Source organism: Adiantum capillus-veneris, chromosome 4 (assembly GCF_014529385.1).
Source record: "Adiantum capillus-veneris isolate H3 chromosome 4, ASM1452938v2, whole genome shotgun sequence".
Taxonomy (NCBI): domain Eukaryota; kingdom Viridiplantae; phylum Streptophyta; class Polypodiopsida; order Polypodiales; family Pteridaceae; genus Adiantum; species Adiantum capillus-veneris.
In genome coordinates this window covers 130,700,033-130,713,641 of record NC_140934.1, presented here as the reverse complement: position 1 = coordinate 130,713,641, position 13,609 = coordinate 130,700,033, and positions in this window count along the sequence as shown.

The window sequence follows — 13,609 nt, the reverse complement described above, 5'->3', positions numbered from 1 at the left end:
AGGCTATGTGTTACTAACTCACTACGTGAGAAAGTAAAATATGAATCTCATGCTCCTCCATATGCGGGGCATAGAGGGATTCAAGCTACCCTAAGAGGGATAGAAATGTACTTCTATTGGCCTACCATGAAAGCGAACATACAAGAGTATGTTTCAAAATGTGTGGTTTGCCAAAAGACGAAGTTTGATAGAGGGAAGCAACCTAGTTTTCTTCAACCTTTGCCAATCCCTAATTCACCCTGGGAGAGCATATCCATGGATTTTATCTTTGGATTCCCTAAGTCTATCCATGGGAATACGGGAATAGAACAATAGTAGATAGGTTCAACAAACAAGCGCATTTCATACCTATCAAAAAGACTTTAAGGCCCATCAAATGGCAACCCTCTTTATATCACAAATCTTTAAGTACCACAACTTGCCAATGTCAATAGTGTCGGATAGAGATCCTAGAATGACCAGCAATTTTTGGAAGGGTCTCTTTGATAATTTAGGTACAAGGCTAAATTTCTCTTCGGCCTATCACCCGCAAACGGATGGCCAAAGTGAGATAGCTAACCTAAAAATTCTTGATCTACTAAAAGCTTATGTCACTGAAGTAGATCAAAGGTCCCAATGGGAGAAGTACTTACCTTTAGTGGAGTATGATTACAATAACACAATACATACATCCACGGGAAAAGCACCTTTTGAGGTAATTGAGGGAAGATAAAAAAGTTTCCTGCTACTTAAGGTAATATCTTCACTGCAGATCTTCATTGCAGATGAATATAGCCGCGACCTACAAGAATATTTCCAAAAGATTAAAGATGCTATATCCATCTCATAGCAAAGGCAAAAGGCTGTTGCTAACAAGCACAAAAGAGCCCTGACCTTTAAAGAAAATGATTGGGTCTTTCTTAGATTTCCCAAGGCTCGATTACGGCAAAGGACACCAAAAGTACTATGCTAAACTAGCAAAAAGGTACTATGGCCCCTTTCAGATTCTTAAGCCAATCAATGAGATGTCTTATCAGCTCAAGTTTCCCAACCACTGGCTCATACACAATGATTTCCATGTGAGCCTGTTAAAGCCTTACCAAGGAGAGCCACCCTGAGAAGCTGCTAAGTATGGAGCCTCATTCACCCCTTGTAATTTTCTGTGGTAAAAATGCACATTTATAAGGCCCCCATTATGAGGAGAAGCCATCGTGCGTGAAGGAAAATCACTCGCCGGAAATAAAAATCTTCACGGCCAAAAGTCATAGGCAAATTCCATCCCCGAGACTTTTTTTTCCTTCGCCGAAATATTCCTTTTGGCCGGAATATTATGGCCGGACGCCGACCGGAAAGTGGTCGGAAAACGACAGGTCGGTTGGCCGGTAGTGAATGGCCGATGGCCGATGGTCGGAAGTCAATGGCCGGTGGCCGGTGGCTAGATTCAAAAGTGGACTTGTCTTCTCAAGGGCCGCCACACATGGGCGGATTGGAGGGTCCAATTTGGACTTATCTACACAAGGGCGGCTACACATGGCTGCCTCTCATGAGAGAGGACAACCCTTTTGGCCTATAAAAGGAGGACATTTCTACACACATTTCATTGTGTGAAGTTGACGCAAAAAGGTGAGTGTGAGTTGGTGAGAGTGAAGCAAGGCGGGAGTTCGATTAAGGGTCTAATCCCTTTGTAAACTACTTCTTGTTTTGAAGTACTAAAGCCATTGAGTGGCTGCTTTCCCGTGGACGTAGCCCACATTGGGTGAACCACGTATATCGTGTGTACTCTCTCTCTCTCTCTCTCTACTCTATAATCTTTTGTGTGTGAAATCTACCTCTCTCCATTAAGTGAGCTACTCAAATATCTATTTAGCTACGTCATATTTCCTAACAACTGGTATCAGAGCAAGGTTTGCTCGTAGCTAAGTTATCTCAAGAAAAGGATTCCTTGAATTGCGTGGGAGTTATGGCGGAGGAAGGGAAGCTCAAGATTGAAAAGTTGAACGGTAAAAACTACCAACATTGGAAGATGCAGATTGAAGACTATCTCTACCAGAAGGACCTTTATTTCCCACTAGGCGGTCTTGCGAAGAAGCCCGCAACAATGGCAGATGAAGCATGGATTGTCCTTGATCGAAAGGCACTGGAAACAATCCGGTTAAGCTTGGCGTCAACGGTGGCCTTCAATGTTTTGAAGATGAAGACCACAGAGGACTTGATGAAGTCACTTGACGACTTCTACGAGAAACCATCGGCATCCAATAAGGTATTATTTATGAAGTGCTTGTTCAATCTAAAGATGGTAGAGAATGGTTCAGTTGCAGAACACCTAAATGACTTTAACACAAACATAAGTGAACTTCGATCGGTGAAAATCAATTTCGATGACGAAGTGCGAGCTCTCCTTATACTATTATCTCTACCGGATAATTGGGACATGCTTGTGATGGTTGTAAGTAATTCTATTTGTGGCACAAATACTCTTAAGTTTGATGATGCTGTGGGTGTTCTCCTAAGCGAGGAAATATGAAGGAGAAGCACAAAAGAATCATCAAGTGCTGCACTGTTAGTGGAAACAAGAGGAAGGCCTAAGGAGAGGTTCAAAAACCAAAAGGGTCGTGATCGCTCAAGACGGAGCAATTCACGCACAAAGTCAGTTCTTGAATGTTGAAACTGCGGTAAGAAGGTCCACGTCAAGAAGGATTGCTGGGCCAAGAAGAAGAAGGAGAGTGAGTCTCAAGACAACAAGCCAACATCGGAGGCCAATGTGGTAGGTAAAGTAGAGCAAGATGATCTAATTCTGTCATTAGACAATGTGTCTAATTCCTGGATAGTAGATTTTGGGGCTTCATTCCATGCGACACCACACAAGCAACATTTCCAAGATTACACCAAAGGTAATTTTGGGTATCTATACTTGGAAGATGATGAAGCTTGTGAAATTGTCGGCAAAGGTACATTTTTTTATCAAAACTGCTAACGGGAATGAATGGAAGCTTAAAGACGTTAGGCATGTTCCTTCTCTTCGGAAAAATTTGATCTCTACAGGACAATTGGACGATGAAGGTCACAACATTCCATTCGGAAACAAACGGTGGAAGATCTCAAAGGGATCTTTGGTGGTTTCCAAGGGAGAAAAGGTGGGTACACTTTACTTATGTACTATGAGCACGCGACCTTCAGCTTGTGCAGCAATTACAGAAGTTGACAGTGCGGTGTGGCACTACCGGCTTGGGCATATGAGTGCCAAAGGAATGCAAATCCTTCAAACAAAGAAGCTTCTGCCAGGTTTGAAAGAAGTGGACTTAGAGTTCTATGAAGATTGTGTTTATGGTAAACAAAAGAGGGTAAAATTTCAAAAATCAGGAAATGAAAGAAAAAATTAAAAACTTGAGTTGGTTCATTCTGATGTTTGGGGTCTTGCAAGTACACCATCACTTGGTGGCTCGTTGTACTATGTAACATTCATAGACGATGCGACTAAAAAAACATGGGTTTATGTTATGAAGAATAAATCCAATGTATTTTCCATATTTCAAAGGTGGAAAGCCTTTGTGGAAAATGAAACAGGTACCAAGGTTAAATGCCTCAGATTCGACAGTGGAGGCGAATATTGCAGCCAAGCTTTTGAAAGATTTTGTGCTAGCAATGGCATTTGGAGACAAGGGACAACCCCAAGGACACCTCAACAAAATGGGATTTTAGAAAGGATGAACAAGACAATCATGGAGCGAGCATGAAGCATGCGGCTACATGCAAGCCTACCGCTTGAGCTTTGGGCGGAAGCTGTAAGTACGTCTGTGTACTTAATCAATCGGTCACCCTCAACGGCATTGGATGGGGGAGTTCCAGAAGAGGGATGGACAGGTAAATCGGTGAATTATGCATTTCTCAAAGTGTTTGGGTGTGAGGCTTTCATGCACATAGATAGAAGCCTAAGATCAAAGCTAGATGCAAAGTCCAAAAAGTGTTTCTTCATTGGCTATGGAGAAGGTGACTTTGGGTATCACCTATGAAATCCTGAAGATGGTAAAATCTTAAGGAGTAGGGACGTAATTTTTAACGAACATAATATGTACAAAGATTACTTGGAAAGGAAACAAATAAAAGAAACAGGTGATGAGTACATGGAGCTTGAGGACAGTGAAGACTCAAGGACTGCAAACGGGGACAATGTGCAACAATGTCAACCAATTGAGGAGCCTAAACCTATTCCCCAAAGATCTACAAGAGCAAGTAGACCTCCAAAAAGGTTTGTTCCTTCCTTCAACCATCTCTTGATCTCATATTCTGGAGAGCCGGAATCATACGAAGAAGCTATGCAACATGAATCCTAAGAAGAATGGACGAAGAGCATGCAAGTTGAGATGGACTCACTACATCACAAGCAAACATGGGAGTTGGTTGAGTTGCCTAAAGGTAAGCGGGCACTTCAAAACAAATGGGTGTACAAGGTGAAGGAAGAAAAAGGTGGGAAGAAAAGGTACAAGTCCAGGCTTGTGGTAAAAGGATTTTCTCAAAAGAAAGGTATTGACTTCAATGAAATATTTTCTCCTATTGTAAAAATGAACTCAATTAGGCTTGTCTTAAGCCTTGTGGCTGCTCATGATTTAAATCTCGAGAAAATGGATGTAAATACGGCATTCCCTCACGGTGACTTAGAGGAGGAAATTTACATGCTTCAACCAAAGGGGTATGAAGTAAAAGGTAAGGAGAAAATGGTTTGCAGATTAAAGAAGAGCTTGTATGGTTTAAAGCAAGCATCAAGACAATGGTACTTGAAGTTTGATCGATGGATGTTGAATCATGGATTCACAAGATGCAACTCGGATCACTGCGTCTACACGAAGAATTTGGGAGATGGGAAATTTATCATCCTAATGTTATATGTTGATGACATGTTGATTGGAAGTGCTAACATGCAGGACATCAAAGACCTAAAAGAGGAGCTGTCTAAATCTTTTCAATGAAAGATCTAGGTGCTGCAAAGAGGATACTTGGTATGAGAATATCAAGGGACAGGACGAAGAAGACAATAAAGCTATCTCAAGAGGATTACATCAAGAAGGTACTAGAAAGGTTTGCAATGCAAAATGCAAAACCAGTTTCTACACCTTTGTCTGGTAACTTTATATTAACGAAGGATATGTGTCCAAAGACACAAGAGGAGATAGCCTATATGTCTAAAGTTCCATATGCTGCAGCAGTAGGTTCTCTAATGTATGCTATGGTATGGACAAGGCCAGATATTGCACATGTAGTGGGAGTTGTGAGTAGGTTCATGGACAACCTAGGTAAAGAGCATTGGCAAGCTGTGAAGTGGATATTTACGTATCTAAAGTGACAACAACAAATGCTTTGTATTTTGGAGGAACTAAAATTTTTCTAGAAGGGTATGTTGATGTAGATATGGCAGGTGAGAAAGATACTCGAAGGAGCACTACTGGCTATGTGTTCAGGCTGTAGACACAACAGTAAGCTGGGCTTCAAAGCTGTAGAAAGTGGTCTCACTTTCTACCACAGAAGCAGAGTATGTAGCAATGACGGAGGCAAGCAAAGAAATTCTGTGGCTTCACAGATTCTTAGAAGAGCTTGGATTCAAGCAAGACAATTGTGTCTTGTACAGTGATAGCCAAAGCGCTATCCATCTTGCAAAGAACTCAGCCTTTCATTCAAGGACAAAGCACATTGAGGTGAGATATCACTTCATACACACTCTTTTGGAAGAGGGACAACTAAAGCTAGGAAAGGTGCATACAAGTGAAAATCCTGCATACATGTTTACAAAGGTGGTCAACAAGGAGAAGTTGAGCTTTTGCTCATCTTCAATTGGCATTCAAGGATAAGAAGCCAGGATGGAAAGTAGTCATAGGTTTGGTTTGGAGATCAGTCTCCAAGTGGGAGATTGTTATGTATAGAGCCTGATTCACCCCTTGTAATTTTCTGTGGTAAAAACGCACATTTGTAAGGCCCCCATTATGAGGAGAAGCCATCGTGTGTGAAGGAAAATCACTCGTCGGAAATAAAAATCTTCACGGCCAAAATTCAGGGGCAACTTCCATCCCCGAGACTTTTTTTTTCCTTCGCCAGAATATTCATTTTCGCCGGAATATTAAGTGGTCAGAAAACGACCGGTCGGTTGGCCGATGGCCGGTGGTCGGAAGTCAATGGCCGGTGTGGCCGAATTCAAAAGTGGATTTGTGTGGACTCTCTCTCTCTCTCTCTCTCTCTCTCTCTCTCTCTCTCTCTCTCTCTCTCTGTCTACTCTATTATCTGTTGTGTGTGAAATCTACCTCTCTCCATTAAGTGAGCTACTCAAATATCTATTTAGCTACGTCATATTTCCTAACAGAAGCAACCATAGAAGACCCACCGGAGATCGAAGACCAAGAAGAGGTACTGCAGCCCGAGTCCATTCTCTGACATGAAGACAAGGTATTGAGAGGCGGTAAGATTATCCAATGGTATATTATTAAGTTTAAGAATTATCCTTTTGAAGATGCTAGATGGATGCAAGGCATAAAATTAAAGAATAACCACCTTGTCAATGCTTACAATGATTCCCTAGAGTAAGCAAATGTAAATATGTTTTAAATGATTAATGTTTTTGTCTTATAAAACTCTCTTTTTCTTTATTGTGCACAAATTTTAAGAAGTATGCATGCTTAGGATCATGTTTGTGGCGACGACGTCTCCCAAATACCAAGTAGAGCTTGTCACTCTACTATGGAAGATTGATACGGACTAATGAGCAGACATGCTTGCAGCGGCAGCTAAGTCTCTCAAGCACCAAATGGATTAGTCATCCATTTTGGAGCGATGCCGTAGGGCAAAATAGGGATCCTCTACCCGCTAGAAAACGGACTAATGATTAGGCTTTATCTTCTCTACCTCATAGTTGAGGACGACTATGATATCAAGAGAGGGGTAATTTCATAAAAACCTAATATCTGCTTTCCCCAAATGATTTTCTCATATTAAACTGATCATTTAATATAGGAAAATACCAGGGGGGAGCAAAGGTTGGATATTGGAAAGGCTGCCAGACCGGTCTCAACAGTGGATCCAAAAGACGGGAATTGGAGATCCAGATGGGGATGGTCTGCTAAAGAGCAAAGTACATCAATGGGTTTAAAAGACCTCTAGGTTTAACTCCATTAAGTTTTATTCTTTCAAATCCAACCAAGAGCCAAGCTTCAATGCCATGCTTCTCTCCTCTATTATCTAATTACTAAGCTAAGCTAAGCTAAGCTACAAGAGTAATTAAGTGAGGAAATAATTCTTTCTCGTAAGAATACTTCTTCTTCCTCTACATCTATTCTCATACCCTGCTAGCTCTCACCATCTTCGAAGGTGTGTGAGGTCTTGGGTCTGAGACCGCGAGGAAACTGCCGTTATGTGTTATCACGCGGTAAGTTTGGTGTATGAAGCTTCCATCTTCATTGTATCAACGAGTTTTTACCGAGGAACACAAAGAATTGTATTGTACAAAGTTTCGATTTTCATTAAATGAAGCGTTGATGGTACCTTGGGCTTGTTCATCCTTCACTAGGCTTTTGCAGTCATAGCCTAGGTTTGTGTGCTCTCAATTGTTGAAGGGCCACTAGGGGGTTTTATTATCGATGATCCCAAATCACTTGAGCTCATGTGAGTAGTTGTATGGCTTAATGATTAATCATCTCATTTAGCACAAATAAAATCCATGTCTTAAGATGCTTGATTTGACAATTCATAAGACAATGCAAGTAAATAAAAGAGCCCTGTGTACCTGACGATATTCTTCTTTATTGCAAAATTATTTGAGTGTATCCCCTTACGTATGATTGCAAAGACAATAGCTTAAAAGAACAAAAAATGTGTACAACATTGCCCCTTATGTAGGAGAGGATAACCATCTACGGTTAATACAAGGTGTAGCACAACTCCAAAACCATCCCTACAAATATTGGTAGACCCTAGAAAGAGGAGAATCTCCTTTGGATATGGTACACCTCACTAATCTACGTGTACAACTTAGCAAGAGCAGAAGTCCCTCACATGATAATCACAAGACACTCTGCCATATAGGCTCTAGGACACATGTGAGTACACACAATGTGTACAAGAACTAGAAGGGAGCATAGGCTAAAACGCACATATCCAACCTATACTAAGTGCAAATAGGCCTCTAGGGAGGCTCCTATGAACCAATCACCCAATAGAAGATGAATGTTGTGAGAAAAGCCAATGTGCAAGAGAAATCTCTATATCGTGGTGGCATTTATGAAGAATGTAAATTGAACCACCAAGAAGGTGTGTAGTGCCTGGTAGTGTATCCTTGATCCTTAATGAAGAGGAGTGAAGTGTGAGCCCACTGCCCAAGAAAAGCTCTATGACACTTTCTAGCTGCCCTGGAAGACCCAGATGATGTGTCTAATGGATTGTGCAAAAGTATGCCATAACTCGGACCATATCTCAACCAAAATATCAAATATCAAGGAAAGGGTGGCACTCAAAATAATGGTATGCATCTAACCTTCCAAAATTTCCAGGAAGTAATACCACGTATTACAAAGTCAATGACGTGTGTGAGGGGGTCAAAATCATATACCATAGAAAATTAGGAGAAATATGGAGTTTGCATGGGCCTTGTGAAGGAATCCTATTTTTCAGGGATTAAGCCTAATGTTGTGTAGGGCTAAGGGGACAAGGGCATTCAAGAAGTTAGTTTTGAGTAGGCTTTTCTAGACTTTTTTTCAAGACACATGTAGGATGTGGACCTAAGAGGTCACTTTCTCTCTCTAGCTTTCTGAAAGTGAAGGGAGTAAAGGGGTGTGGCCACATCACTAAAAACGTGGATCACTAAGAGCCAAAATTTGAATTTTTTTAAAAAAGACATTTTTACTTATTTTTGACTTAAAACTCTCCCCCAACATATTTACATATCAAAAAATCATTTTTTGACCACTTTTTTTAACCTACAAGCATTGAGTCCATTTTTTCCAAAAAAATTCCAAAAAATTAAAAATTTGTTCTCTCCTCCTTCTCTCTCCTCTCCCTTCCTGGCCCCTTCTCTCCTCCTCCTCCCCTCTCTCTCCCTCTCCCCCCTGCCCCCTTCTCTCCTCCCATCTTCCTCCCTCTCCCTCCCCCCCCCTCTCTTTTCGTTTTTCCTATGCAACAGCTGTCATGGTGCTCACATGCATCACAAATTGTGTGACTCCACCACCATGTACTCCGCACACCAAAAGCGTACATATTCACTTGTCCACAACGTTTGCACCGAAAGCCGCATGTAAGGCTGAGCAGAGGTCATCCCAAGAATGTTGTATCGTTGGTGAGACGAATGTTAATGGTTCTTCAATATCTTGGGAGGAGAGAAGCAGGCTTGTTAGTGTATTGCAATCAATTGTGTATGGGTGCAGGTGATTCTTTGCATTCATGGATGCACGAATGTCAAGCTCTTCAGCTCAAAATAGTGGCAGTACAAGAAAGTACTGCCTCTTCGGCGAGGGAGGCCGAAACTGTCCAACAACAAATGCAGGAAAAGTATGTGCACATTATGAAGCTTGCCAATACCATCACATTTTTGAAAGAAACACACCTTGACGCAAGGGAACAATATAATTGTTACTTTTGGTTATGTTCCTTTTATCATAGACTTTGAAGTTTGAGCTGTTGCCTCTACTTGTTTTGTAGTGCTTGGCACAAAGGTTTCTTTTGTGCTGAAACTTGATAGTGTTAAATAGTGAAAGGTCGAAGGTTAGAGAGGTTAAGTTTCACCACTTTTTCTTTAAAACAACTTTCTTTGTTACATCTTGCAGATAGGTGCTTCAAATCCATGCTTATTAGAGGTGGGTAATCTCATCCTAATGTATATTTTAAAATTGTTTATTCCCAGTTGGATGGAAATACTTGCAAATTTATACAGCATATACTTAACAAGTGTCTTTATTATACAACTTGCAAATGTTGAATGGAAATACTTGCAAATACAAGTGTCTTTATTATACAGCTAGATGGAAATCCTTACAAATTTATACAACATATACTTAACAAGTGTCTTTATTATACAACTTGAAAATGTTAAATTCATACATGTTTTTGTTTGAAGAACAAGTATCTAACGCATCATGGTACAAGGTGACCTCTTACTATGCTAGTTGAGTGGTGGTGTTTGCAACAATGGCTCAAGGAACTGGCATAACATGAATCTTTTACAGTGGCACAAAGCTCTCCTCAAGCAATGTGGCTCCCACTACACCAAGAATCATTATGCTAACATGGAGAGATCCCTAGTAGGACAATACAATAGCTTTCCATTAGCAACACACCTTTCCTAACATGAGGGCACCCCCACCAAAGATATTTTTATGTGATAGGTCACCCCATGATCATACCATGTCATGGAATGGATGCAAGAACTATGACCGCACTACCCCTTGGAAGTTTTTAATGAATGTATCTTTATCAAAGTTAATGAAAAGAAAATTTGGACTTTTTTGTTTGTTGATGTGTAAGAGCACTCTAGGTCTACCATATTTTAGATTGTTTGATAAGTTAAATAAGATTTGTAGTCATTTAAAGCGTAAATTTGCTTTTGCAGATAAGACTATACATGAGAAGACATGATAAACTACAAGAGATCTTCAAGGAGTAAACTTTGGTGAGATTCCTACCATGCACTTGTGACAACATATCTCTGCTTGAACCCTTTGATTTCTATCTTTGTGGGGAGTCCAAGGGGAGCCTATTTTCAAAATTTTAGCAATAACTTACTTTTGAAGAAAATGACAAATATTTTCCTTTTCTAATGCATGGCCATGAGATAGAGGTGTATTGTGTGATGTACTCAGAGCAATACCCCCCCGCCCCTTTTTGCTATGTGTTCAAAGGTTGCGGGACATTCACTATGTAAAATTTTCCTATATCACGTGAGTTCACCAAAATGGATTAAAAGTATCCCTTATAGTCCTTACCTTCACATGTTTCTGTAACTTTACAAGAATATAAAATCCCTTCTGTTGAATACATGTGCTATGTTACATATACTTTAGTGAACTCCCCGGGTCAAAGGCCTCATAAATCCTGTGCACTAAACATTCATCGCTAGAAATCGACCAAACAAGGAGCCAATTTTTACTTCCTTGTGTCCACCTAGTGTTCTTGGGAATGCTTTGGTAAATCCATTTCTTTGGTATTTGAAACCACATGTGACCCCTATTGTTATAGTATCCAACCAAAGGTTTCTTGATGAGCAGTTTACATACGCTCGAGTGGTACATATCTTCTATGTTAACAATGCATGTATCTATAATTTATGTTCACACTCTCTCTATTCAAATGAGATATATAGTAAAAATTAAATCCACAATTTAACAGTTAAGTTCACAAGGTGATAGCTATTGGTATCATCTTTAGCAATACCAAAGAAATAGCTACCAATAGCTAATGAATAGGGATATTTAAGAAGATTTGATACCAAAAACTTGTCAACACTACTCAAAAAGGTGGAAACTCAAAGGCTTTACAATATAAGTATGCTGAAACACGAGTCAATAATAAGTTAATTGCTCACCTATCAATCACTTCTATACATCGACACCTCCATCTCAAGTTGTCCTTTCTCTAAGTCAAGCTTGTTATAGGAATAGTATGAAAACAATAACATGTTGGAAAGAAAAAATTTAGCTTTCTCAACTTGTGAAACATTGCGAATGATATATATTCAACATCCCCAAATGAGGACATCATGACAAAGGTTATGATCCACTTTAATAAGAATAACCATTGATGATTAAACTTAAATCAAAATATTGCTTGAATTTCTTCATGGTGGAGTGATTAAGACTTGAGACTTGAAACATCTTACATGCAAATCAAAATATCCATAAAGGTCAATAATGTTTCTCAAATCTGTATGAACCTCTAGTAATCTAAATTAAATACTCTCACTCAATGCGACACCATTTAACAAAAAAATATAATTATATTGCACCAAAATGAGTATAAATACAAAAGCCTTTATAGAGGAATCCAACCTCATGAAATAATTGCAAACTAAGACAATGTTGTTGTTGTCATGCTTCTCTTACAAGTATTTGTCTTCCTCATCTAGAGATTCATATACACTTGAGTATTTGTGTGTCAATGACACTAGGGAAGATAGTAATACTTTATGGATGGCTTTTTTAAGAGCTCCTAGAGAGTACCTATTTGTTCAAGATTCTACACAAATCTTACTATTCTTATCAAAATCTTTTAACAGGGTAGTGAAAGGTTCTTCCCCGGACCAAAAATAGAGTGATTTCCATCTCTGCACATGGTTACTTACTCATGTCCTCTCAAAATAAGTTGACTCTGTAAGTAAACAGTAGATTTTGTGAGCACAAAGTTATAAAGTACAAAATGATATCATTCTAATAATCTAGTGACAACTATACAAAGAAGAAATTTGAAGGAGAATGTTTGAGGACTCTCCATAGATAACACAACTTACTTGCATTGTGAGACTCAATCACATGCTACACAACTATAGATGGCGCACCAAAGCCATCAACAAAATAGCATATCTCAATGTTATGAGGAGTGAAGCCTAAACATTGAAAGCCATAAAGAGGTTCTCCAACATGATAAACTTAAATATGAAGATGATGTTAAGCTTTGAACGTAAGCTACAAGGGCAGTTTTCTTACCATTCTATCTTTATGTTGGAGGTGAACCCTTGCAATGTCCACGCACTATTCACACCTCATGTTGTTGTAGTATACAAGTCATGTGAGCTCATACTTTTGCCACCTTCGGGAGTAGAGGTTTCCATGTATTGTGACTGAATGAAAGTAGAAGGAGTAGAATGTTGTTTCATGTTGTAATGGAGGCGAGAGAAGGGAGAGGAGCTAGCTTGGTGTGAAATTATGTGGTGGGTAAGGAAAAGAGATGAGGAAGGAGCTTGCTTGGTGCTACAATGGAAGTGGGAGAAAGCTAGCAGAGAGATAATGCTGGACTATAGGGGGTGCATGTGGTTGTTGAAGCAATGAACAGCTTGGAAAAGGGTTTATAGAGAGAGAAAATTAGTTTTTACCTATAGAATAGGTTTGGAAAGACTTTGGAGGGTGAAAAATGATGTTTTGATTTTTTTGAAAAAAATCTATTTTTTGGATTTTTTAGTGTACGTTTTTTTACTTTTGGAGGTCAAAAATGCTTTTTTGACCATGAAATAAGTTTGGGGATGAAGGAAGAAAAACTTGAAATTTGATTTTTCTTTTGAAAATTTTAAATTTTTAGTGTATCATTAGGCAAAATTTGGACTCACAAAGGGGCCCTTTAAGGAGTTTGACTTTACCTCTCTCTACCAAAACGGGCACATGGATAAATTTTTGTAAATAAACTCCAAAGTTGGCGGAGGTTTGACAGTTAGAATGTCCTCTTCAAGCCCTATCTACTGATATATAGCACGCCATGAGATTCTTCATATTTTAGAAGATTCTTTTTTTGATTCACTTAGATTTCGACAGAGTCACATCATAGGTGAATAAAAAAAAGAATCTTTTAAAATATGAGGAATCTCATGGCGTGCTATATATCAGTAGATAGAGCTTGAAGAGGACATTCTAACTATCAGACCTCCGTCAACTTTGGAGTTTATTTGCAAAAATTTATC